The 27119-nt window shown below is 37.7% G+C and overlaps 1 protein-coding gene across 2 annotated transcripts in view; it reads left to right on the top strand.

The window, feature by feature from the left end:
- The window catches only part of HHLA2 (HERV-H LTR-associating 2), a 103325-nt gene that overhangs the window by 13169 nt on the left and 63037 nt on the right, over positions 1–27119 (top strand). Inside the window, exons 2-5 of one of the 2 annotated variants that reach the window (XR_008553879.1) lie at positions 1171–1224; positions 5007–5217; positions 21465–21547; positions 21640–21858. The gene's annotated coding sequence lies outside the window, so the exon portion shown is untranslated. Of the gene's footprint in view, positions 1–1170; positions 1225–5006; positions 5218–21464; positions 21548–21639; positions 21859–23367; positions 23556–27119 lie in introns of those variants that run through there. The other variant, XM_054700624.1, reaches the window with a different exon arrangement.

Here is a 27119-nt window from a genome sequence, read left to right as displayed (position 1 = left end):
AGATCTGGGCAGATACCAGAAAAATTACTACAGTAGTTGACATTGAAATCCAAAATTTCTGAATGTCTTTGTGTGGGAATGTAAAATGAAGTAAAGAAGGTAATCTTAAGCTAAGATTAAAAAATAAATAAGGCTGCTAAAGATATAAACTATTGATCAGCTATATAAACTGTCAAGTAGGAAAATAGCATCTAAATAACTCCCCAAATATTGACACATTCTGTCTAGTTTTTTGATGAGAGTTTTATTCCATCATATATGTTAGGAATGCTTTGATTTGGTATATATTGCATACTAATAAGAAGGATTGATCTGATTTGTCAGAGCTTTGAAAGTTAAGTAGAAATCGGCTTATTCAAGAGCTAGACTAAGAAGATTCAATTTATTTTTCAGTCTGGGACAGACTGAAAAATTTTTCCCCTAAGGAAAAATTAAATTCAAGACTAAGGTTAAACAATAAATGTCATAAGAAAAGGCTTTCTTAATGGGGTTCCCTAGAGTCTAATAAAAGCAAAATCTGTTAGATGCCACCTCCTGGTGGAATTATCACACCTTCATGCTACGACTCTGCCTCTCAATGCACAGTACACACTGCACTGACTTTCTGAAAGCCTATTTCACAAATGGTTTTTGGCACGTTATCTTGAGCTTTTGGAACCTGTTGCTCAAACGATTACATGGTAATAAAACATTAAATCCAAATGCCTTATTTTATTCCTAGCTATTTGGTAGAGATAAATTCCTACTCTATGCCTACACATTTTGCTGCATGAATAGAAAAAGTAATCCATTCTATCTTTGCATCTAGTAAGATTTTGACAATGAGAGCATATTTTTCTTTCCTTTTGAAGCTGTGAATATGAAAGCACAAGCTAATAGATCCAGGGATCAGTGTTTTGCTTTTGACAGGCACAGAGAGTAGTTTCTAACATTTTTTTTTTTTCACAACAAACATTTGAGAACATATAATGTATTAAGCACTGTCTTGGGCATGGTGATACAAAGACTTTATGAGCCTGGTCTCTGTGCTCAGATACCATTTTCTAATGTGGGAGATGCATAAATTGGTAATTAACAAAGTGTGTTAGAGGAATACAATTGACTCTTGAACAACATGGGTTTGATCACTTACATTCAGATTTTTTTTAACCTCTCAGTTTTCCTTTTCAGGCTGTCACTGTGAAAACAATGAGGATGAAGGCCTTCATGATGATCTGGAGTTCGGTGAGTAGGATTCCTGGATCCCTCTGATAAATTACTTTAAAGGAGTCCCTCATTCAGCAGCACAGGGCAAATTTATTAAGAAAAAGTGAGTGGAAAAAAGGGGAGACATGTGCAAAGAAGACAGGCAGTTCTTAAAGGACAAGAAGCTGTGTTTTGCCAGAACAAGAGGTATCTTTGTAAGGTGTTCTTTGGGGGGTTTCATTTTTTTGTGGACTCTACAGTAAGTACTGGAGATTTTCTTTGTAATGACCAGCAATTCTCATCCCACCTCTGGTTTTCATCCTTGCAGATATTTCATAGCGAGCTTAACCAATCATTAATCATTTCTGTCCCCACCTCTGGTTTCTGTCCTTGTGAAGCTTCCATACTAAATTTTCTACTCTAAGCTTCCATCAGATTCGCTATGATTTTCCTAATAACATTTCCTTTACCTTACTTTTTTTTAATGAATACCATATATAATATAGATAATATACAAATATGTGTTAATTGACTATGTTATCAAGCAAGGCTTTGCTCAACATCACACCATTAATAGTTAAGTTTTTGGGGAGTCAAAAGTTAGCCTCAGATTTTTGACTGAAGGCTTTGTGGGTAGGGAGTGTTGACACTTAACACCAGTTGTTTACTAGTTGTTGTCACTAGTTGTGACACTTAACACTTGCCCCTAGTTGCTTAAGAGTGAACTCTAGAGTATATTTTAGAATATTCTCCAGCTTTCATTTTATCCTATTTTTCCACAAAACAATCGTGCCCCTTTTGGTATCATAGCCTATGATACTTTCTCTCTGAAGTCCTATTTTTCTTCTAGTCTCTAAAGGGCAGGAAGAATTGGGGGAAATTAACAGGAGAACCTACATGTTTGAGATAGATCTCTTACCTGGAGAGTCAAACTTCAGAGTACAGGTGATGGCTGCTCTCCTTTGCATGTGATGTGGGAGCTGATTCCCTTTTAGTCTTTTGTTTAAGTGCAGAGACATGAGTTCACTTTCTGCCTGGGAGTGTTGGCAAGGTGTCTGCCATATATAGTCATGTATCTCCAGAGTATGGAGAAGAGCATATACCTGTGACCCATCTGCTACATGAGTTCAAATTGGAATGTGTTTAAGTATATCCAAAGAACTTAACCCTGGGTAGCCCTAAACCAAGAGCATAGACTAAAAACTTTTTATGACTTTCTAAAACTTTATAATTTCAGTCTTTTATTCTATTTATATGCCCCATTTATAGTATTGTAATTTCAGAGTTCATAGGAATGCTCAACTGTGTAAACATTTCTTCCTTCTCCCTAGTACCCCAAGGATTTGTCATAGCAACTTTAAGAGGAAAAATAAACAATTGATTATATATAGAAGTGTGATTGTTTAAGTCCCAAGGAGGGACAGAGAGCCTTCTCTACAGTTTCTTTACGAAGTAGGAATTGATAGTTTCCCCTTCAGCCCATAGTGCTGTGAACAAAATGACTTCCTATCAGACAGCCATTCTATCCCTATGAATGTAAATGTTTATTCTTACTTGGTCCATTTCCAGGCTTCCAACTTTGAATAGATTTCTCTTTTCTTATTCTCATGCCTGTAAAATGGTATTTGTTTTCATGACTTTAAAAGAATGTTTATTTCCTGGTAAAATAACCCACTTCACCAGTTCTCTCAGTCTCTTTGATTATCATATGTTGATTCTTCCAGATGAACTCTAAATTTAATTAATATTAAAATAGATACTCTTAGAATATTTTTTATTATGTTGAGTGTACCATTCACATTCAAGGAGATAGCCTAGACTATTATTGTGTAAAAAAAAAAAAGGGGGTCACTGAAGAACTGCTCTATTTTCTATTTTTAAGCTGACAGTGAATTTTAAAACAAATTCTTGCTACTTTCCTTAAACTAGTAAGTTAGCACTGTTGTTATGAAAACGCCATGCTTTATTTTCTGAAGGCAGGGACACGCTGTTACACTGCAAAAAATTGAATCTTCTCAGCTTCTTAGAGGAAGAATAATACTTCTAAAAAATGGGAGGCTGGAGCTTTTATAAGTAAAATTAGAAATGCCCCAGAGGATCTTGCTCTTTCAAAGGAAACACCAAGTCCTTTTATAAAATAAAAAGAAAAAGGTCTTTATTCTTGCTTGGAATACAATGACAGTTTCCTTATACTTTTCCCTGCAGATCTGGTCTGCTTTTATACTTTTGTCTACATTGTTCACAGAGTAATCTTTCTAAAATGTGAATATGGACAGATCACTCTCCTTCCTGACCATTTGGAACATCCAAATTTCTTAGCTTGCTATACAAGCCTCCAGAGACTGGTCTAGGATTGTAGGGCCTGAGGCTTATGCAACTGGGGAGGGAGGTATCCTTTTTAATAAAAAAAGGGATACAAAATTTTGAATTCAGAGTTATTTCAGGGTCTTAGAAATGGCTGTGCAAGAAAAATTCCCTGGAGCATAAATTACACTAATTTCCTGGTATATCTGCCTTTATTAAGAAATGTTTTATCGCAAATCAATTTGAGGTAACTGTACCCAGTAATAAATAGTAAATAAATAATAAATAATGCCCAAATATCCAACAAGCTTAAGTTGTTTATATTCATGTAGAGGAGAGGAAGGGGAGCTTTTTTCCTCTACCATTCTACACTCTCTGGCTGGGGCCTTATAAGTTAGTCTGACAAAAGACAGATTAAGAAGAGAAAAACAGAGTTAATAACATGTGCAGTGAACTTACATGTAGAAAAAAATTAGTGATGAGTAACTCAAAGGGGTATTCAGAATTTGGGCTTATATAGCATTTTAACCAAGTACAATACATTGGTTTAGAAGTAACAAAACATAGGGAAAGGCTTTTAGGCTGCTAGGGTAAATATATGTATGAAATTAATGGAAGATAGAAGTTGTTTTCTTAAGATATGCTATGTACATTCCTCTCAGTGCTGTCTTGGACTGGTGAAAAGAGTGTCTGGTGTCTAAGAGTCTAACTTTGATTATAGACATTATAGACAAATGTGCGGGGAGATGGAGAGCTTTTTTTGACATGTTTTCTAAATTGTCTTCAGCTCAAAATAATCCTTTTGACACAGTGGTATATCTTAATGTGTTTAGTGTGGCATATTCTCATCCCCTGATGCCTAGAGATCTCAGACTAAAACTCAAGACCAGGTAGGTGACTATGTGTGGTTAGTAGGGTTTTCCCTCACATAGTTACCACTATAAGGAGACTATTAATCCCATAGTGTTCAGATCAGGTTTGCTTCAAATTGGTTCAAATTTGAGCCTTATATTACTTAAATAAAGTTAGCTAAATTACTTCCCTATGATTAGAGATTGTAACTCTCTACGTGGTAGTAACTAACTTCTTTACTGATTCTTTACTACAGATTGAAATACTTATTTAGTAGCCTTCTGACTGGCTGAGTTACAATTCTTAACAATATTTTAGTAATGATTAATTGGATTCAGTACCTCTTGTATCTCTATCTGGTCTTGAATTAATACCACTCAAGTCATGCTAATGATGCCTATGATTAATTCTTCCTTACACCAATGAGGAAAGGAAAACAATGGTTCTGGTTTCTCCACAGTTGAGACTAGAGAGAGTGGAACGATAAGAACTGCTGCACATATTCCCTCAGGAGTTTTTATCACCCTATGTAAGCTCCTGTCCTCACGCTATCCATGTCTGTTTTCCCTTTTGTTTCTTCTGTAGCCTCTTTTTCAAAATGGCACTTATTCCTCATTGCTTAATTGACTTGTGTTAAAGTACTTGTGTTGATCTGATTCTTCCAGGAACAGAAGCCACAATGGAATTAGACATGCAAGGATTTTACTAGGCATATGCCTGAGAGGAAATGGGAAAGGATTTACCAAAGACTAAGACGGTCTTCAGATCTTGGTGGAAGACAAAAGGAAGAGAATGAAGAATAAAGGGAGGGAAGGTTGGATGGAAGCAGTCCTCTACATCTCCACACAGTCTAAGAGCGCCATTCAAAGCTCACAGGTTTCTGTTTCATCATGTATATAATGGGGTTAATAACCCAGCTTCAAAATATGTTTCATCCAGAAGCTAAAAAGGCCTTCCGGATGCTTGCTTTCTTCTTTGTTTAAGGGATGTGAGATTCAATACTTTGTCTTTTACTTTGGAGCATGTCTCAGCATGATCTTGATCCCTTAGCTTCCCAAAACTGCAGCAGGGACTGGTGCCTGACTGTTTGGCATCTGACTCTGTAGCTTGCAAGCATCTTACCGAGGCTTCCAGCATGCTAAGCACCTCCTGTTCTCATTCGATCAGCATTATGTCATGGGTATAATGGATCTGTGTGATGTTCTGTGGGATGTCTGAAGGTCTCCATCTCTTTGGATGTTGTTAGGTCAGAGACTTAACATATCCGGGAGGAAAAACTTTAAATGAATGTCATTGTCTATTCATGAGAATGAAAACTGTTTCTAATTTTCTTTCCTGATTGGGATGGAATAGAATTTACTAGATTAATCACCACATTTTGTATAGCTGAGACTATATTACTTTTCTCTATCAACTATATCACGCCTGGTACAGTAACTATAATCTAAGATATGTCTTGGTAAATTTTGTGATATTCTACAGTCATTTTCCAGGATCTGTCTTTTTCTGAAGGGGACAAAGTATCGAATTAGATGGAGATATGTTAGGAACCACCATTCCTGCATCCGTCAGGTATTTAATGCTGGCACTTGTATCTATGAACTATGATATTGTCTTTGATTTAGCATTTGAGGGGGTGGGCAGTTTTAGAGGTTCCTCTTTGAATGAACCCACTAGGATAGCTTTTACTTCACAGCACAAGGAAATGACGTTAAAATACTCTAATCGCCTAGTGCATCAGTTTAAATCATGCATATAAGCATGGTATTGTCGTGGTATTTCCTTGCCTGGGTGTGGCAAAGTTCTATCTTCTAGAGCTTGATCCCCTTCTTTAGTCACTGGGCTACAGATGTGAAAATTTGTCCTGGTCTGGGACCTGAGCAAATGATTGTCACATTGTTGGGCAACCATTTTGAGCATCCTGCTTCTCCATTCTTGTCTTTACTTGGTTGTGATATGAGGCATCACTCTTGTTAGCTGCCCATCTGTTTTGCCCCTGGAGACACCATGCTCTGTTAACCATCTCTCCAACTCCCTGTGGGTCAAGCAGCCTTGGCTGCCCTCTGGCCTTGCCAATCATGATGGTAATTACAACCTCCCGGCTCCTGAGAGATTAGTACTGCCATCTGGTCTCTATGACTTTAAGGCCCCATCATCTCTGTGGATGCCAAGTAGCCCAGCTATGTGATTACTTCTAGAAACAACATCTCTGACTGTTAGAGGAGAACCATCACAGACTTTCTTAGTGGCATTGGTACACTTTCACCAGTGCATTCCTGGTACATTTGGTGAATAGTGTTATCTCTGGGACCTTCTGTGGAACATGATCTTGATGGGTCTTCTGGTCTTATAAATCCATCCCACATGTCCACTTTCATTAGTTACTGAATTCCTTCATCTGACTTCTATAGGACAACTTCAACATCTGTTCCTTAATGAGAATTGACCAAGCTCCTATGAACTACCCCAGATGTGAATTTACCTGTCTTTTGGAATCCTTGTTACAATGTTGAATTCTATAAAACTGTCCCCAACTCAAAGAATTCTTGCTTATTCAGTTGTAAATTCTGTCTCCATTTATCAAGAACTTTCAAGATCCACTTCCAGGAGTAGTTCTTACTCCTGTTAATATATTCTTTCACAGAACTTTTTAGGTAGGTAGTCTGTTTCCTTCTTTATAAGACTCAGCACTTCTACTGCTGAGTTAAGCTGGGATTTAATTCTATGTATTAGTGTAGCAGCCATGGGAGGTAGTAAGAGGAGCCTATTTGGGTATCAGCTATGTGCTGCTGCTGTGCTGGGAAATACTAGTTCTTAGTAGGGAGGGAAGTGCAACCTTTATATTCCCAGTGGACCTAGAAGTTTTCAGAGTGACATTCACAGGACATCCAGTTAGATGTCCCTACCATGTTTCAGGGCTCCAGGTTTTCCATACCAGGACCCTGTCTTCTTTCTGTTTGTTTGGTGATGGTAAGCCAGTACTAACCCCCAGCTCACAGCCTTTTAGGGGACCACTCCTGTATCACTGATATTTGTTTGGGTCCATTGGGAAGTAGACACCAAGATTGGGTGAAATATATAAGAATTTTATTAGAAATGATACCTGTATGAGAAGAAATGATGAGGAAGATGGAAAAGGCTGGGAGAATTGTCAGACCATGGCAAGTCTGACCTTGAGTAAGAGTGGTAGCAAGTGGTTATGGTCTAAGGAAATCTCAGCAAGGCAATCAAAAGAGTCATAAAACCAAGGGGAACCGTGAGAGGAGTTCCCTGTCTCCTACAGCAGTCAGCCCTTCTCTGGAAGCTGAGCCTTCCAAATAAGGGAGTGGTTTCTCACATTGCTACAGTTGGGCCTCTGGTCAATGCTGTTCATTTCCATGGCCAGCTTTATCAACCTGTTAAGTTACTGTTTTTGCAAAACAACAGACACCAAAACTTAGCAACTGAAGACATCACTCTCCTGATCTCTATTGTGTTTGTGTTAAAGGAAAACCAAAATGGAGGCCACATGTGAAAATACCCCTAGAGCAAGCACTCGTAGTCACATAATTAAACATAAGCTATTCTTTTTTTTTATTTAAATATTTTATTTAATTCTTACATCTTTTTTCATTTGCACAATGTATGCATTTTCATTTTGGTTATATTCCCCATACAATTGCATCCCCCCCACCTTATTTTTACTGTAGTCCTTCCTTTCCCCGCCCCACCTCTCACCACCCCCAAAGTGTGTCTCTGGTTTATAGTTGCTTGTTGATTTTGATTTTTACTTTGTATTGATTAGTCTTTTTCCTGGTCTCTTATTTAGGTTTTCTAAATTCCTGCTAAAACATAAGCTATTCTGATAAGCAATTCTGACTCCACCCTTAAACAAAATATTAATTTTCTTCTTGTCAGTGTGACACTTGCCAGTGTGACCACAGTTCCCTAACTGATCAATTACCAATAGGTAAGCTTGTATAGTGCTGCTTCCAGAACCCACTGTGAAGTCTGGTAGCATGATAACACCATATTTCTTGTTTTTTTCTGTCCAGATGCTTTGGCTGTTTAGGATCTTTTGTGGTTCCATATAAATTTTAGTAATATCTATTCTATATCTAGGGAGCATTCCATTGAAAGTTGATAGGTATTTCATTGAATCTACGGATTGTTTTGGGTAAAATGGACATTTTAACAATGTCAGTTCTTCTAATCCAGGAGCACAGAATATCTTTTCATTTTTTGTGGGGCTGCCTCTTCTTTGTGGCACCCATGATATGCCTCCTTTTTAGGGTTTGTGATAGAGACTTGGCAGTCCTTATGTTCTCAGTAAGCCACATAAGTAAGTACCTCTGCTCTGTTGTTATGTTTACTAGGAACCCAGCCTGTATGGAGTGTTCAACTCCTCTGCAATGTCTCTTCTTTCAAGAGAGAGCCATAACTCCACTCTATTCCATCCTAAGGCCTCTGGCTGTGAGACAGCCCTGTAACTGGTATCCTGTACCCCAGACCACAACCCCCGGATTCCTCTCTCTACCCACTGCCTGGGTAGTGTGAGGTCTCCCCAGTGTCAACCCTGTTGAAGTCTACACTGGTCTTGACTGTCCAAGGGATCACCAATCCCATTCCTATCTATGGGGCTGTCTTTCTGAACATTGCCCCTCACTGCCTCAAAAGCCTCAGCCAGTGGGGTCCAGGCCCTGCTGCCAAGCCTGTCACATCTGTATACCTTGACAGGACCTCATACACTAATTGCCAGGGCCTCACTAGAGTTTGTAGGGGGCCTGCGATGGTGGGAGCTGCTTCTAGGTCCCATTGGTGTTTGCTGGGGCCCGTTGTCAGTGGGGTTACCTCCAGAACCCACATTGGGGCTCACTATGGTCTGTGGGTCCTACTGAGGCAGGGTTGCTTCCAGTCCTGCTCTGGGCTCCCTGAAGTCTGTCGAGATCTACCATGTCTGGGTTGGGGTGACTTGTCATCTCTACTCTGCTGCTGTGTGGCCCTCCAGGCTACTGGAGCTTTCCTTGCACACCCAAGCTATCTATCCTCTTGGCCTGTTCCACTGCTTGCTGGGACTCTCCTCCTCAGATACTGTGGCCTGTAATTTCTTTTTTCTTTCAAGAGTTAATGGGTTTCATTCTGTTACAATCTTCTTGTGCGTATATGGAGGTGAGCCCAGAATCTTCAGTTCACTGCCACCTTGCCTCTCTCCTGAAGTCAGGGTTCTTACAGAGTGACTTAGGGCTTATACTTATACTCAGATCCCTAGACTGGGATCCCTAGACTGGGATCTGAGTATAAGTATTATAGTGGACATGGAACACCTTTTGTGATTCAGCCTCTGCTGTATTGTATAGATCAGAGCAGTCCTAAGCCCACTTGGTCTTGTGGAGTGGGGTCAAAATACCCTACCTTTTGATGGGAAGAGTGACACAATTTTCTATAAATCACCACAGCAAGTCCACAGGCTTCTTGTAAGGAAGAATGTAGAAAACCTGCAGCTTTATTTGTCATCATTGCTAGCTTGCTTGATTTACACTCATTATAACGCTCTTCAACTTCTATTGTAATTGCCTGTTTACTTCTGTTTTAGTTATCCTTGTCCCCCTGCACCTGGCACACAGGTGCTTAATAGGCATTCAATTAACTATTCCTCCCTTAAACATTCTTTTAGAACAAAACTTTTATATTTTAGTGTACAATACAGGGCAATAAAATTCCAAGATCTCCTCTTACGGCTCAAGGTGCCTGGGGAGCTGCGGGCCTCAGTGCAGACACGACCAAGTCCAAGAACCACACCACGCACAACCAGTCCTGAAAATGGCACAGAAATGGCTTCAAGAAACCCTGATCCCAAAGATACAAATCTCTTAAGGGGGTAGATCCCAAGTTCCTAAGGAACATGGGCTTTGCCAAGAAGCATAACAAGAAGGACCTGAAGAAGATGCAGGCCAACAATGCCAAGGCCATGAGTGCATGTGCTGAGGCTATCAAGGCCCTTGTAAAGACCAAGATGGTCAGGGCTAACATCCCAAAGGGCAGCAGCCACAAGCTCAGCCGACTTGCCTACATCGCTCACCCCAAGCTTGGGAAACATGCACGTGCCCGCATCGCCAAGGGTCTCAGGCTTTTGCAGCCAAAGGGTAAGGCTCAAACCCAGGCCAAGGATGCGGCTGCAGCACAGGTCCCCAAAGGAACACAGGCTGCCAAAGGTACCCAGGCCGCCAAAGGTGCCCAGGCCGCCAAAGATGCCCAGGCCCCTGCAAAGCCTTAAGAATAGAGAATGCTGCCTGCCTGTGTGAGGACAGAAGGACTGGTGTCACCGCTAGGCTGCTGTCTACAGGGCACTGGTGTCTTCCTGTGCTATTTGTAAAAATAAATCTGAAGCAGAAAAAAATAAAAATTCCAAGATCTTGTAGTACATGTTGTCCTGTAAGAGGTCAGCTTTCTTCATTTAACTGAATTAAATCCATCTTGATAAGAGCAAGAATTACCCAAATACAAACTGTAGGGAGCTATTTCAGGATTCTTCTTTTTTCTGAGTTGGTAGATAAACGTTTCAACTACATTCTGACAGCTAATTCCAAAAACAATAAAATCCTAACTTTTCTTTTAATATGACCTTTCTAAGCTGAGAGTTAGGAGACTGAGTTTTTATCCAAAGGCAATTAAATTCCTTACTCAGTAACTAATGACTTCATAAGGACGTCCTCAGTATATTCAAGTGCAATGTGTTTACCACACATTGTGGGAAGAATGATATCACTTTGTCACAAAGGACTTTCCAGAACAATTCTCTGACTTTACTCATAACGCCTTTTAAAATATGACCAAAGAGTAAATGAAGAATAATAGATAATAAAATGGATTAAAGTATTTAATTTGTAGCTGCATAGTTGTTAAATGTGAAGTAACAGAAGAATCAAGAGGGAAATGAATGACACCAAACCAAAATACATCTTATGGCTTGTGTGTCAAATTACCCTAGGGTTTCTTTAATCTCCATGTGATTTAAACATGAATTGGTAGCTAATTTGTGATATTGTTTGGAGAACTCAGAGGCATCAGAGAGAAAGCAGTTTTTCCAAACTAAAATGAGTTGGGAAGATAACAAAATCCACCATTTAAAATAAATTGGCTCAGGGACTAGCTAAAACTCAGTACAAAGCTGTATCATGAATGAAATCCTCATTGGAAAATAGATTTGACTTATCAGTAAATATAAAATTCTTTAGTCTTATACACCATTAAATATCATGTATTTATAATTTTGATTTTACCTGTGACAATTTGCATAGCTTGCTAACTTGAATAAATTTAAAGAATTTTAAAGAAAGATCCAATGAAATTAGAAAAACAGCTTTTTTATCAACCCATGCTTTCAACCATTGATTTGAAAAAGCAATGGGCTTACATTGAATTGCACAGAATCTAATTATTGGACTTGGGCCTGTCTTCTTGTAGATTGGTAGGATTATGCCTTTATCTTTCTGACATTCTCCTTGGATTCTGTAGATACGCTAGAATAGTGCAAAGTGAACTGCTTTCTCCATAGTTTCCCTGCTTCTGGCAGGCCTGATCTAAGAGAGAATATGCATGTGGAGATTGGAGATAACACTATACCTTTGTTTTAGCATAAACAGCACTGAGCTGAAAGCCTAAGATTATAGTGAAAAGTACTATAAATCCTGAAGGCTCTGGTTAGATAACTGTATCTTGATTTGAGACCAATTCTAAAAGGGGAAGTGGGACACCTATATCTGATATCACTTAAACCCACAAAACTAAAGAGAAAATTCTTTCAGTTTGAGAAACTGAGCTGACTGGAATCTTAAAGAGAATAAAATCATTGAATATGCATGAATAATACATGCATTTTGTGATACCTATTTGTCATTGTAGTTTCTGGCTATTAAGTCCAGACAATTTACTGAGGATTAATCCTTTTAGATACCAAAATTAACATTTGATTGGAGTCTTCTTATACGTACAGGGTATGTGATCCCGGTCTATTAAAAACTACTTTACTGAACAGCAGTTATGCTGTTGCCGCACGGATGCCCATCCTCCACCAACAGGGATGCTCTGACTTACTGTGTTTGGATGGAAGCTGTACATCTATGTGTTTAAAATCTCAACAGCTAAATCTGAAATACAGCTAGTTGTTATATCATCCTCCTAAGAAAGTTAGTGCTTCTATCTTGCATCTTCAATCTTGCTATGGATAAAAATTCAGAACTACCTTCTTTCTTTTTCATAAAATATTGCTTGTCAGATTAGCTACACTATCCAGTGACATTTTGCAATGTGAATTTTCTTCCTTTGGTTATCTCTTTGTTCTATCTATCCTGGGCTTCAGGCTCCTATTATATATATTCTTCTGCTTTTCATAAAGATGTGTCTCTTGTCTGAAGAAGAAATAAACCAAAATTAAGCAGTTCTTCCTCCTTTCACAAATGATTCCTCAAAAAATTGTATTCTTTAAGCAGTAGACTCTATCCTGCCTATTGCTTGCTTCTTTTGCAAACCTAATTTTGACTTCCTGATGCCGTATTTTATTAGTTTTGCTTAAATGCCTATTCCCTGAAACTAATCTGAGTTGTTGAATTAATCTATATGTTTCTCTTTCCTTTGTTTCCTCCCATATATTCAGTTGCCAGAGTTTAATTTGAACCTCCCATCAGACCTGAACTGTCTTTCACAATAATAGACTCTCTGGCATTTGAACACTGAATGCTTTGAAAAAAACCTTAATATCTGGCATATCTTTCACAATGTGCTTGACATTTTTTTCTTTGGTTGTAATAGAGTCTGAGGTATTTTTACTTTCTCCTAGTTTCTACTACTTCTATTTCAAAAAACGTTAATTTATGTTGTTCAGGGTGAAATGAATGAAAGAAGATGAAATATGTTCTTCAAGAAAGCAGCGTCTTAAAAACTGCTTGATCTTTTTAAGAATGATTTATCAGGCAAGAATTTTAGTATATAATTTTTTCCTCAGTATCCTCTCTGTTAGGAGACATTCCTATATCAATAGTCAACTTGTAACAGGGTGGTCCCCAGGAAAGGGGGAGGTTCCAGGTTCCCTGCCCCACCCAAGGAAGGGTGGAGCTGAGCAGGAAGAGGAGAAGCTGCAGAAGAGAAGGAGGAAGGAGCAGGATGGAGCCAGAAGGAGACCTGGAGGAGGCGCATGGAGCCTAGAGACACGTAAAGAAACTGTGCTTGTCTTTTGGTCGTGGACTGGGTGACACAGATGTGGGTGAGACCTGTGGGGAGGTGACAATGGCAGCTTTTATCTTGATGTTGATTTTGCTCTTTTCCTTCCGGGCTTGTCCGGTTGTTTGTGACCCTTTTCTGTGGGTCCCCACTGGAAGATGCTTTAGACTTGTAGCAGGCTTTGGGGCCTTGTTCTGGGCCGATCCCATATGGATGGAGTTTTACCCACGAGGGGACGGGTAACTTTGGGTGCTTCATTTAGAAACTAGACTCTTTGCCTTACCTGTATTGTTTCCTAGTTTTATTAAAGTTCCTTCCCATTAAAGTCTCCTATGTTTTGTGTTGATGCGGCGGATGGCAGAACCCATTTAGAATAGGCAGGTTTGCGGGGGTTTGGGCTGCCCCTCTCCTTGTCCTATAACACTATAACAAACTCAGACAGTTTTATGTAAATAGAATTTTCTATTAGTTTCTTCAGTAGAAAAATAGGAAACAAAACAAATATGTTCAGTGGCACGTTCCATTGCCTGTGTAGGCTCTAATTTAGACAACATTAAACATCCCTGGGAGGGATGTCCGGTGTCATTGTTTTCCAGGTTCCTTGGCTTCAACCATGGAATGTTTCTCATTTCTCTGTTATCGTCCTGGGATAATGGATAATGCTTGGATAATGCTCTCCTACACCTTAGGAGAGCATTGGAGACTCTATCCACTTTCGAGATAGCCTGTGTTATAGTGTTACAGTGCCTATGGGTCGCTTTAACTTCAAATAGTTACCAATTTTTTTTTAGCTGTTCTTTGGTCTATGACTACAAATATAATTGGGCTCCTGTTTACTTGATTACAATTAGCAGCATGTGCCAACAGACAAGCTGTTGATTATTTTTAAAACTTGGCTAAGTTCAGTTAAGTGCACAGCTTATACCTGTGAGGATTTTGTCAGAGAATTGTAGCCTTTGTCTCTTCTTGCTAAGCCTGTTAGTCCTTTTGAGATGACGTAGTGATGCTATAACCTTAACGAGATCTGTGCTCCGAGATAACGTCAGAAATCTTAAACCTCACTCTTGTTTTTGATTTGGTGCTTGCTATAAGGTTGATCTCCAGTAAGTATTTTTTTTTTTTGTCCATTTTTCTTCTCATCTTTTATCTTTTGCTAGTTAGGGATGAGAAGCAGTGCCTCTCTTGACCCTGCAAGTTTAAGGCTTTCTGGACCCTCTCTGTTGTTTCCTGTCATTCTTCCAAACCAGTGGACTCTTTTCTGAGTTAATCTGCCTCTTATATGTTTACAAATATGTCAGTAGTAATTAAAAATATTTTCTCTCCCAACTTCTTCCCTTGAGGATACAATTTTATTGAGTATATATATTATATACCTGCTAAGTGTCACAAGTATACCAATATTTCACCAATATATAATACGAATTGCTATTCTTTTAGCCTCCAAAGTTTATTTTCTTGCTATCTATCCCATAGACCAATGCTAAATAATTTGAAAGTATGTTAATGTGATGCCTCCTTTTCTAAATAATTCTTTATGTAATGATCCAGGCATTCTTCTCTCTATAGTGGTGAATAAGGTGACAGGAAACTGTGAGATCCTATAGTTTACTGAATTCTCTTCTCCAGTGTTACTGAAGAAGGAAAAGACAATTGAATCATTTTCTCTTAAGGTCCTATATTTCTGAGTCAGTTGCCAAATATAGTATGGTAAGGTAATACTAAATTAATATCAAAATACCAACAGTATCTAAACCAACAGTATCTAAAGCTAATAAATTGAATATCTATTTCCCCTTGCTATAATTTTAGCAATCTTGAGGATTTGCCTTCTTGCCTGACCTTTTCACAAGAGTATAAAGAATAAATGGGTAATTTGATAGTCATTTTTTTTGTCAAAATAAACTTGCATAATCAAAAATTTTCAAGAAATTGGATTGAAGACTATATTCTTGGGATGACCTGGGAGTCTTCAAAATGATTCGAACCAGTCATTTGTAGAGATGAGTTACTTTCTAGTATGCTCTCCCTCCAATGAGGTAGGAAGAAACTCTATCAAGGGGCTGCAATGATCTGTCACAGTGGCCCTATGGTCTATGCAGTTACCCTTTGCTTCCCCCAATCTTGGGATAATGGCATGGCAATTAGTGGTTCTGAATATCGTGTTCAGAAGTATCTACTTCAGGCAGTTTGGTCTGCTTCTTCTGTAGATCTTGAGTTAGTACTTGACTCACAGTTGTATATTACTGTAAGGACTCTAATAGTTGTAACATTTCAATTATGCTAGGAAGCTTTCTACTCTTTTAGAGGATTAGGGATTAATAAGGACTGAAGTTTCTGAATGATGAAGTCTTTCATAAACCATGAATAAAATAATTGCCCCAGTAAATGTCTTTCCCTATTAATGGACAGGATAGATATGTTAGGATGACCTACGTAGAAATCGCAAATTGAAAGTCTCCCTCTCTTTCATTATGTCACTGTGATTGACATCAACCCATCCAGAAAATAAACACTCTACTACTACTGTATATTCACCTTTGAAGGCAGAAAATTTTATAAAATTTATCTGGAGGTACTTAACCAATCTTGGCATTCATGGTATTTATCTGTTTCACCTTTACAGCTTTTTCAGTGCTGTATATCCTCTCTTATTCTATAAATGTTTCCTCATCAGTGTTTAATAGCAGAGTCATTTGTCCCAAGGGTAATGAATTGTATCATGGAGGATTTTACCAAGGTCCATTTGAATTCGAGGTTGATGTTATATTTGTATTATGGACTCTGTGAACTTCTCCATGGAATTCCTATTCTGTTTTGTAAGGGAATCTTTGCAGTAGAGTTTTAGTTAAGCGACCTAAGCAGGCATGACATGGTAATCTGCTCTTGATATTGCTTTTAATATGCATATCTATATTCATAACAACTTTCTTGGGTAGAAACTTTGTGTATTTATAGCATTTAAAAATCATGACCTATTCCAGAAGTATTAATTGTTTGGTGTATTTTTCCCATTATATTTACTGGCTTTAACATCATCTTTTAAGTGTCACATTCAACCATGTGAACTGATTTGGTTGCTGGTAAGGGATTGGATTCTACAAGCATCTTACATGTCTATTCTGGTATAGCACCTTTTCACTTTTAAGATAAAACCCATCAGTAACAAAAATGTTAGAATCTGGTATGGGCATGTTCCCAAGATCAGGTCTAGGATGGACACTTCTCCAAATATAGAAAAATAATCATAAGATTCTCTTTCTAAGTGTGACCAAATTGCTGGATTCAGAATGTTAAATCAGTTAGGAATATGAAGAGAAGAAAATAATTAGCTCAGCCACAACATAAAATGCTAGTTATTCTCAACTAGCTATAGGGACTGTGCTGCATGTGTTACCATCAGAGTTATAGATGCTTGTCGTAGTTCAGTGTCTCTGGGAAACAGATGTCAAGAAATTAGAGTGTAAGAATTTTATTGGAAGCAATGACCCTGTGAAATATAAAAGTGAAAGGGAGAGAGGAATTATCAGATAAAGTCTATTTTTTTCAATATTTTGTTTTATATAATTCTTACATCATTTTTGCACAATGTATACATTTTCATTTTGGTTATATTCCCCATACAATTGCACCCCCACTTATTTTAACCCTAATCCTTCCTCTTCCCGCCCCCTCACCACCCCCATAGAGTGTCTTTGGTTTATAGTTGCTTGTTGATTTTGATTTTTACTTTGTATTAATTAGTCTTTTTCCTGGTCCCTTATTTAGGTTTTCTAAATTCCTGCTATGGGTGAGACCATCTGGTATTTTTCTTTTTCTTTCTGACTTATTTCGCTGAGCATGATCCCTTTTAGCTCCATCCATGTTGCTGCAAACTGCATGTGTTTATCTTTTTTGATTGCTGAGTAATATTCCATGTGTATATGTACCACATCTTCTTGATCCAGTCATCTATTTTAGGGCATTTGGGTTGTTTCCATAGTCTTTAGATGGTGATACAGATCTGATACTTATACAAGAAGAGAAGAAAGGAAAATTGAAGATGAAACATCTCAAACTAAGCTAAAACTCAGAGTCACTTAGTTCAATAGGATGCTCCAGACCAAAGATTGTTCTTTAAGGAAGTCTCATTTTGGGACAAATGTCCAGGACCTTACACAGAATGATTAAGCTTGGATGCTTGGAAAGATTGTGTTCTTGACTTGAACAATGTAGCAACTCTCCAAAGATTGTCAGTCAATTGAGTTCCTTGTGGCAAGCAATGGAACATAACACCTGCATTGCTGCCATAGTCCACATTTGCATTGTGAAGATTATTTCATCCACACGAGTTCAGGAAGCAACTTCTTTTTCAGGTTTCCTGTGGGTGTCTATTACTGAGTGAGAACTTAGAGTGGGAATGTGGTGGGAATAACTAGCATTGGCATTGCAATTCATCTTGGGGCTATAGCTGGTATGCTGAGTACTGTAACTGGTATTTACAGAGGCTGCTAGTTGCTTGAACTTGCTGTAGTCTGTAGTCATTCTCCAGGATTCACTCAAATTTTCTAAGGTCACAAAGGAAAATTAAATGGAGATATGGTCGTGAATGCTACCATTACATCCTTTTTGAAATGTAATTATGTTATATAAGCAAAATATGTGACTTTAAATCAGATGACCTTCTCCTTCTCTTCTTTCACCATTGCCTTCTGTTCTTTGCATGTGTTAAGTAGAACCCTAACTGCCAGTCTATTTTGCCTTTAGACTTACTGTAACTCTCTGCACGCAAGCCCCCTTTATTGCCCTAACAATCTTGCTTGTTCCTAAGGTGATAAATGACACCCAGTTTGTGACATTAATTACTACCTCCTGGCCCCTCTCTTTTCCCCATTAACCATATTGAACTCTGAAACCACCTTTCTGATTCTTAGCCTTGCCTCAAAGAGGAGAGCTACCACTGAACTTCTTAGAGAAGCTGGAACCTCTCTCTCCAGCATATTTCTAATAGCCTCATTGATCGGTACTCCTGTGAAACATGATTCTGTGTGGGTACTCTGACCTTGTATACGATACTGATTCCTGCAAGCACACTTACCTGAGTCTTTCAACTCCTTTCTCCAAGGTCTCAGTACTCAGGCAGTTTTATTTTGCACAGTGTGAACCGGCACTTCCCCAGGTGGCTGAGAACCACCCTACCAGCATGTTGGCTGCAAACCCAGGGTCTTTGCCATATCCCACTAGTGCTTCCAAATCAACATGCTCTCATTAACCAGTTTGGTACCTTTGATCAACTCATTCTATTATAATGGAAACTCCCTTTGTTCCTGCCAGTACAGGCTAGCCAATTTTTATAGTTCCTCTGGGATCTAACTCTATCTTCTCTTAATAAGCTTGGCCTAATCCCAATTGGCTTATGCTGGATTTAACCCTAGTTATCAACCCTGACCCACACAGCAAAATAGGGCATTTCTTGAGGTGGACACCTTATGTATGCCTCCTGTATGAGGTCAATGTTAGTCTTCACCTGTTCTTTAAAATCTTTCATTCCTAGGACCTCATCTTCAGTGATCTCATTTCTTAAAATTAAGCATATTTGCTTTTATTAAGACTCATAATTCCAAGTATCTGAAATGTTTGTGGGTCTGCTTCTGCTAGTTTTTATGTTATATTTCAGTTATTATTTTGTGATTTATATTTTGGTATAAACTGAGCATGGCAATGCTCAATTTCCTTAGAGATTTATCTGTGGGAATTCTTAGAATTCTGGGTTTTGGTTAAATTCCTCAGAAAGAATTGACATTTTTTTTTTTTTCAGTATCCTAGAGGTAGGACTAATCCAGCACAACTGCAAATTAAATTCTGTGCCTGTGGTTTCCTTGAACCACACAGGTAACTTGAATGTATACAGTAAACTTGAGAACTAATTTATGTTTATATATTCTCAAGGCAGAACTGATTTTCTTTTTCCTTCACTTAGCACTTTAAGAAAGCATGCTTCCTTGAGGTCATCTTCTTTGGCAATGTTTGGTTGTTTTTCTGTGTATATCCTATAGGAAACAAAATATTATGCAGGGATATCTTATTAAATTCCGTGACTGAATGAGCCATTGGATTTAATTCCTCTTTCTTATATTAGCTCATGAAGAAGCAGCTCAATAATTTCCAGGGATCAACTGATTTAGAACTTATCATATGATCCAACATTAGTGACTTGAGTAAGTTAGGGAATTTTTAATATTCCTTAATTTTGTATGGCCTATTCACACTTCATAGTAGACCATTTTTATTTTTCTATTCATTCTCTTAGATTTAGTTGGGAGGGATCATTTACAATATGTAATTCACTATTCTTCTGGAAACATAAATATTGATAACTCCTTATCTGTTATGTTTTTCATGAAATTCCAATTATCCCCAACTATTTTTTATTAGAGAGTAAGAATGCAAATTTCTATACTGGATACTTTAAATGAAATTAATTTTCAATAAAAATCTAACTTAATTACAATGAGATGCTATCTTACACCAGTGAGAATGGCACATATTAAAAAAACTAGCTATAACACATGTTGGCGAGGATGTGGAGAAAAAAGGAACTCTACTGTACTGCTGGTGGGAGTGCAAAATGGTCCAACCACTATGGAGAGCTGTGTGGAGGTTTCTCAGTCTGCTAAAAATGGAGCTTCATATGATCCAGCAATTCCACTCTTAGGTATTTACCCAGAGGACACAGAACCATTAATTCAAAAGGACACCTGCACCCCTATGTTTATTGCAGCACTATTTATAATAGCTAAGCTATGGAAACAGCCCAAATGCCCAAAAATAGATGACTGGATCAAAAAGATGTGGTACTTATACACAATGGAATATTACTCAGCATTCAAAAAGATAAACTCATGATATTGTAGCAACATGAATGGAGCTGGAAGGGATCATGCTCCATCTTATCAGTGAAATAAGCCAGAAAGAAAAAGAAAAATACCGGATGGTCTCACTCATAGCAGGAATCTAGAAAACCTAAATAAGGGATCAGGAAAAAGACTAAGTATAATAAAATAAAAATCAACAAGCAACAAGCAACTATAAACCAGGGACACACTACGGAGTAGAGGGGGAGAAGGGAGTAGGATCAAAATAAGGGTGGAGGGAATTGTATGGGGACTATAACCAAGATGAAAATGCATACATTGTACAAAAATGAAAAATGATGTAAAAAGATCTATAAAATTAAAAAAACAAAAATAAAAATCTCTAACTTACCTAAAAATAGTCCTGCGAGAAAAGCCCCACATTGAAGAAAAGGTAAAAGGTTAACATATTCCAAGAAGAATTTGTTTGCCACCAAAGAGTTGTTTTTAATTTTCATCTAACTCACTGCTTGCCTTTATTATCTAATACAATCTTGATGTTCCTGAAACATTCATGCCTTTCTGACTTATCCACACTGTGCTCTACTCTTAGTGCCTCCATGTTTCTTTCTATTGATCTTCTCTCCTCTGTGCCTTTTCAAAATTCCAGGCTCTGTTTTTAATGATCTTGTGTTAGGGTAGCAGTCAATTCATGTATTTTTAAGGGTCTCACATTATTATTTCATTGTAAAAGATGCTCACTGACCCCTGCATGACCTTAGCCACAACCGTTCCTCACCATCTCTTTTCCTAAATGCAGTTGTCCCACCAATGATTACTAAACCATGACCCTAGTCGTCTTATCCCTGTATCTGGTCCTGTGATCAACACACCTCAGTTTTCCCATACCTTTCAGGAATGGGGACAAAAAAATTGATCTTCTCTAATATGGCTTAAAAAACCATTAAGTGTTTGAATCCCATTAGAACTCTCAACTTGAGCGCTTATCATGTTGCAATATTTTAAATAAATGCTTGAACTAACTTCTTTTATTTTTTCCTTCTTTCATATCCCTTTCATTCAATAAATGCTTATTAGCTACAAGGCAGTGAGCACCCAAGATGCTAGAGTGACAAAGGTGAATAAATATCAACCGTGTTTTGAAAGAAACCTTTAAAGTGGTAAGTGGTTTTCATGTTATTTAAAATATTCTTCACCTCCCCTGGTAACTGGATAAATATAATCTAAGTTTAGGTAAACTTGGTCTCAACAGATGTATAGGAATAAAGAAAACAAGGGTGTATCTGTCTCATCTAGAGATGGCAAGTATATGTTTCTGGGCATGGAAGATTCTTCTGTTAAATCAGACAAAATACATACCCATGGAGGAAGACATCTGATCTTCACATAACATAAAACAGGCTTCTGTTAAGGATTCTGGTTCTTCAGCTCACTTCCAAAGCAGGGAAGGAGATTCTGGAAAATTTGTATCCTTCAGAAAAATACAGGAAAATTGTTATGTCAAAGTTAGATGGAATCATTTATAGTATATAAGAAAATATAGATATTTTATTTTTTTATTTTAGTTTTTTATATATATTATTTATTTATACAAGCACTGGGTGTAGTCAGAAGTGCGGGAGGGTGAGAGAATTCACCAGAGCCAGAGTGGGGAGCAGAGCAGGCAGAGGACCGAAGTATACTCCTGAGGGGAGCAGTGGGCGGCAGGAGAGGTCTGTGCGCCATGTGGGACCCTCCTCCAGTGGCAGGGGAGCAGCCGGGAATCGAACCAGCGCTGCAGAGGCTGCGGGCAGCATCGCAACCCAGCGCTCAACCGCTGCGCCACCAGGGAGGCCCGAAATATAGATATTTTAAATAGATACCTGTGGTAGACATTGAATTACCATATGGGAGATTACTCAGAACACTTGAGCAAATCTTCACCTTCATATTTCTTTGAATTGTTAAAATCCAGAAACTCAGTCAATTAATCTCAGGGTTGTGAATGCGTACCTTGCAATTTTCCCCAGCTCTAAAACTTGGAACTATTTTATAATGTAAAGAACCTTCTAATTCAGTTGGAAGTAAAATGGGTATGGATATGAACAACTAAGTTTAGATTCTAGAAACCAACTCATGAGTGGGGCAGTTCGGTCCAGAGCTTCCCCTTGTAGTATCAGCTCGTGAAGAGGGAAGGGCTGCTCTTCTGAGAAAACCTTAGCCATTGCCAAAACCTAGAGAAGGTTTTGGAGAGCCCATGGGGATGGAGTCCAAAACATCTAAAATTGCTTTAATTCAGGTCCTATACTTACACTGCTTTCAGAATTGTGTTTTCAGGGTCAACTTTAGTTTTATTTTGACCTCTCAGCACAGCTAATCTTTTATCTTTCCTTGCCTTTTATATGTTTGTTTGTCAATGACTTTATCAATAAGTGAATGCTTTAGCACTATTTACAATAGATAAGCTTTGGAAACAACCCAAATGCCCAAAAATAGATGACTGGATCAAGAAGTGGTACATATACACAATGGAATATTACTCAGCATTCAAAAAAGAAAACACATGCAATTTGCAGCAACATGGATGGAGCTGGAAGGGATCATGCTCAGCGAAATAAGCCAGAATGAAAAAGAAAAATACCAGGTGGTCTCACTCATAGCAGGAATCTAGAAAACCTAAATAAGGGACCAGGAAAAAGACTAATTAATACAAAGTAAAAATCAAAATCAACAAACAACTATAAACCAGAGACACACTATGCGGGGGGCGGGAAGGAGGGATTAGGGTTGAAATAAGGGGGTACAATTGTATGGTGAATATAAAGAAAAAGAAAAAAAAGTGACTGCTTTAATGGATAGCATAATTTACTTCATTTCAATTAGACCCACTTTCAGATCAGTCGTCATAATGTTAATACATATAACATATTTCAGAAAGAAGCAGTCTTATATTTCAGAGTTAAGCAACTTACCTGTGTTCATGTTTAATCTTCTGTATTAGGCCAGGAACCCCAGTACCTGAGGAGTGACAGTGTGGAGAATTCCTGAATTGTCTTTTAGTGTCACATATCCCAGAGTTGGAGCGGAAAATGTAGGCAACCTGGAAATACCAATAAACATAGACCAAAAGCTCCTGCCTCCTGTTTTCCCCCAAGAAAGGCGGTACCTCTCTACTAAAAACCAGGAAAGGTAATACCTAGCAAGTTTAGATTCAGGCATTGACTTCTCTAATTCATTCAAACATCACAGAAAAACTGTGGTGAAGAGCCTAGAGTTCTATCTCCTGGAGTCTATAAAGAAGTATCATGCCTTCTCGTTAATGGGAGTGGAGTTGGGCAGGAGGTGTCAGAGAAGGTGCAATAGGAAATGATACTTTCATCCCTTCCAGGCAAAGGAGAACCTTGCCCTCCTCATGTGGGCTGTAGTAAGGAAATGGTATCTCTGCCTTTCTCTGCTGGAACTGGGTCAGAAAAAGCCAACTGAAATGCAACATGAAAATGAGATCCAGAGTTTCATAAATTAAAAACTTTTGCTCTGCTACAGAGAGAAAATATTTGCAAATTATATCTGATAAAAGATTAGTATCTAAAATATATAAAATACTCTCAAAACTCAGCTGTTAAAAAGGAATTCGATTAAAAAATAGACAAAAGTATGAGCAGACATTTTACCCAAGAATATCTACAGATGGTAAATAGGCACATGAAAAATGGGAAATACAAATTAAAACCACAGTGAGATAACACTGCACGCCTATCAGAGTGACTAAGTTGTGACAGCAACAAATGCTGGTAAAAATTAGGAACACTACCAAATTCTGGAGATTTAGAAAATTCGGTAACTCCTGTTGCTAGTAAATCACTTACAATGCTAAAGGAAATATAAAAGTATAGCCTTTCTGGAAAGTAGGCAGTTTCTTTAAACTCTAAATATCCCAGCATTTGTGCTCCTGGGTATTTATGCCAAAGAGATGAAAAAATGCTTTCACTCATAAACTTGTACATGGGTATTTATGGCAGTCTTATTTATTTACAATACCCCAAACTATAAAGTCCTGATGATTTTCAGCAAGTGACTGGTTAGACACACAGTAGCAAACTCGGAACACACCATGTATGTGTATCAACAATAAAGGGGAATGATGTATTGACAATGCACCATCTGGATGAATCTCCAGAGAATTATGCTGAATTTAGAAAGATAGTCTCAAAAGGTTTTATATTGTCTGATACCATTTATAAGGCATTCTTTTAATAACAAATAATAGAGAGGGCGAAGAGATTCATTAATGCCAGGGGTTGAGATGAGAGGAAGGATTATGTCCTTCCCCAAATTCATATGTTGAAATTCTAACCCTCAGTACTTCCAACAATGTGAATATATTTGGAGATAGTCTTTAAAAAAGTAGTTAAAACTGAGGTCATTGGGATGGGCATTAATCAATATAACTGCTTCCCTTACCAGAAAAGGAAATTTGGATACACACACATAGAGAAGGAAGATCTGTAGAGACACAGGGAGAAGACAGTTCTCTCCAAGCCAAGAGAAATCAACCTCATCAACACTTTCATGCGTTAGACTCAGTTGAACCTCAGCTTCTGAGGTCAGAGGCCTTGGGAAAAACCAACCCTGTTAATACCTTGAACTTGGACTTCTAGCCTCCAAGACCATGGTACTTTGTTATGGCAGCCCTAACAAACTAACTCACTTTTTGATATTATACTTTAGTTATGCCAGATGTTACTTTTCAAGCAAAGTGGATAAGGGGTACAATGCATTTTATTGCATTATTTCTTACAACTGCATGTGAATCTACAATTATCATAAGATAAGAAGTTTTTTAGAAAGGTGATTCTGAGATTCAAGTGCAGGTCTCTCTGTTGCTAAAACTTATACTCCCAAAACAAAACACAATATAAACCAAAAAGGAGAGAGAAAGAAATTAATAAGTGAAAGATTAGCAACAACAAACAAAAGGGTCCGAAGATAGAGATAATTCTCTGAAAAAAAAAATCAGATGACTCTTTTACAGATGTCAAGCTCAATTACAGAATGAAAATTTCAGATTCAATCACCCTGAAATAACCATTTTACCCTTTTTATACTAGCAAAACCCCAAACTTTTGTAACATAGGCCATCTGTGATGCCATGGAGGGTAAAATTTTATTTTTCCTGTGGAGGGGCATTTTTTATCTATCAAAATCATGAATATATGTAATCGTTAGCAGAGAAATTCCACTATGGGGGTAATGCAAATGACATAAGTACTTGCATGTGTACAAAGTAATGTGTGTATAACTGTCTTTGTTAAACCATTATTAACAAAAGCTTCGAAATTAATCTTGCTGTTTTTCAGTAGGGGACTGGTTAAAATAATTATATCCATTCAATGGAATTCTATGACATCATCAAAAGAAAAATTGTATGAGCTCTAAGTCATGACTGATATGGAATATTATTTAAAGAGAAAGCAAGGTTTAAATACTGAGTTTAGGATACTAACTTTTATGTAAAAGTGAGATACAAAGAAAACTGACCCAAACTTTTATCTCTGGCCTGTGTCAGTAGATCTTCAATTCTAAGACTAAGTAAAAAATCTAAATTATGAATTCAAACGGGTGATTGGTGTGGGTGCTGACCTGGAATCTTAAAAAGTCAAAATGATAGGTCCAAAGATAGCATTTTTGCATGGATTTTTCTGATTTCCTCTCCTGCAGTCTGTACTTCTGACAGCTTTCTCCTTCATAAAAATGGGCCTATCTCAGAGATTACCTTGAGAATTACTTTAAGAGCTGTTGCTTTCACATGTAGGTAAAAGTACATTACCAACCTTAAAGGTAATCGACACCACATAATGTTTTGTGACTTCTGGAAAGTCACATTATTTTGATTGTAACTATTTTATAGTGTAACTATTTTATAGTGATTAGGAACATATTGCTTTTCAGTGACTAGTCCCTAAATTCAAGACAGCAGTATTGCTTACTTAACTGAAAAAATAGTAACCTAAAATAAGGAAATAGTAATGTTTCCATTCTTTAAAAAAATAAAGATAGAAAAATAAACATCTCTATTGAACTTGAGATGCTTCTGTCTGTTAAGTCACAGAGATTTTCACAAGGAATTTTCAGAGGTAATTTTGACTTTGTGAGTGTTTTGCTTTATATGCTGACTTAAGAAATTAACCTCCTCATAAAATCCAATCCCACTTTGCTATTTTGACACTTCTTTTGTCTGAAAGTATTCATTAACATTTCACATAATTGCCCTGTTTCCAGAGCAAGTGTATAATTTACTTCAGACTAAAGGCTTCATAATGGATTTCCAATAAAGTCCACCCTGTCTACCATTAGTTGAGGTATTAGTCTTACCATGGGTTTGAAAGATTTTTCTCCCATGGGTCCTGTCTCGTTGGCCATCTGCAACATTAAAAGGTGACCACCAATTGTGGCCATTTATAATGTCTACTGTCTTTCAGTCATTGTTTCTCTTTTAAACTTTTGTCTCTTTCTGAATATATATCTCTAGTGATTATTGCCACATCAACATATGGGACTTTAGGCAAAACTCATTAGAATACATTGATAACTTGGTTTTTACCAAGATTGTAATGTAAACATGAATCTAATATTGATAATAAGATGAGAATAGCAAAAGTCATGATAATGTACCTATGAGAACTTTACTCTAGTGAAATGTGAAGTCAAAGAATGAATTCATTGAAACAAAGGTATTTCACTTTTTGACTAAAG

The sequence above is a fragment of the Talpa occidentalis genome, unplaced genomic scaffold (genome assembly GCF_014898055.3).
Source record: "Talpa occidentalis isolate TD23 unplaced genomic scaffold, MPIMG_talOcc4v2.1 talOcc4.4, whole genome shotgun sequence".
NCBI lineage: Eukaryota > Metazoa > Chordata > Mammalia > Eulipotyphla > Talpidae > Talpa > Talpa occidentalis.
The sequence above is the reverse complement of the archived record's forward strand: the minus strand, read 5'-3'. Positions and strand labels throughout refer to the sequence as shown.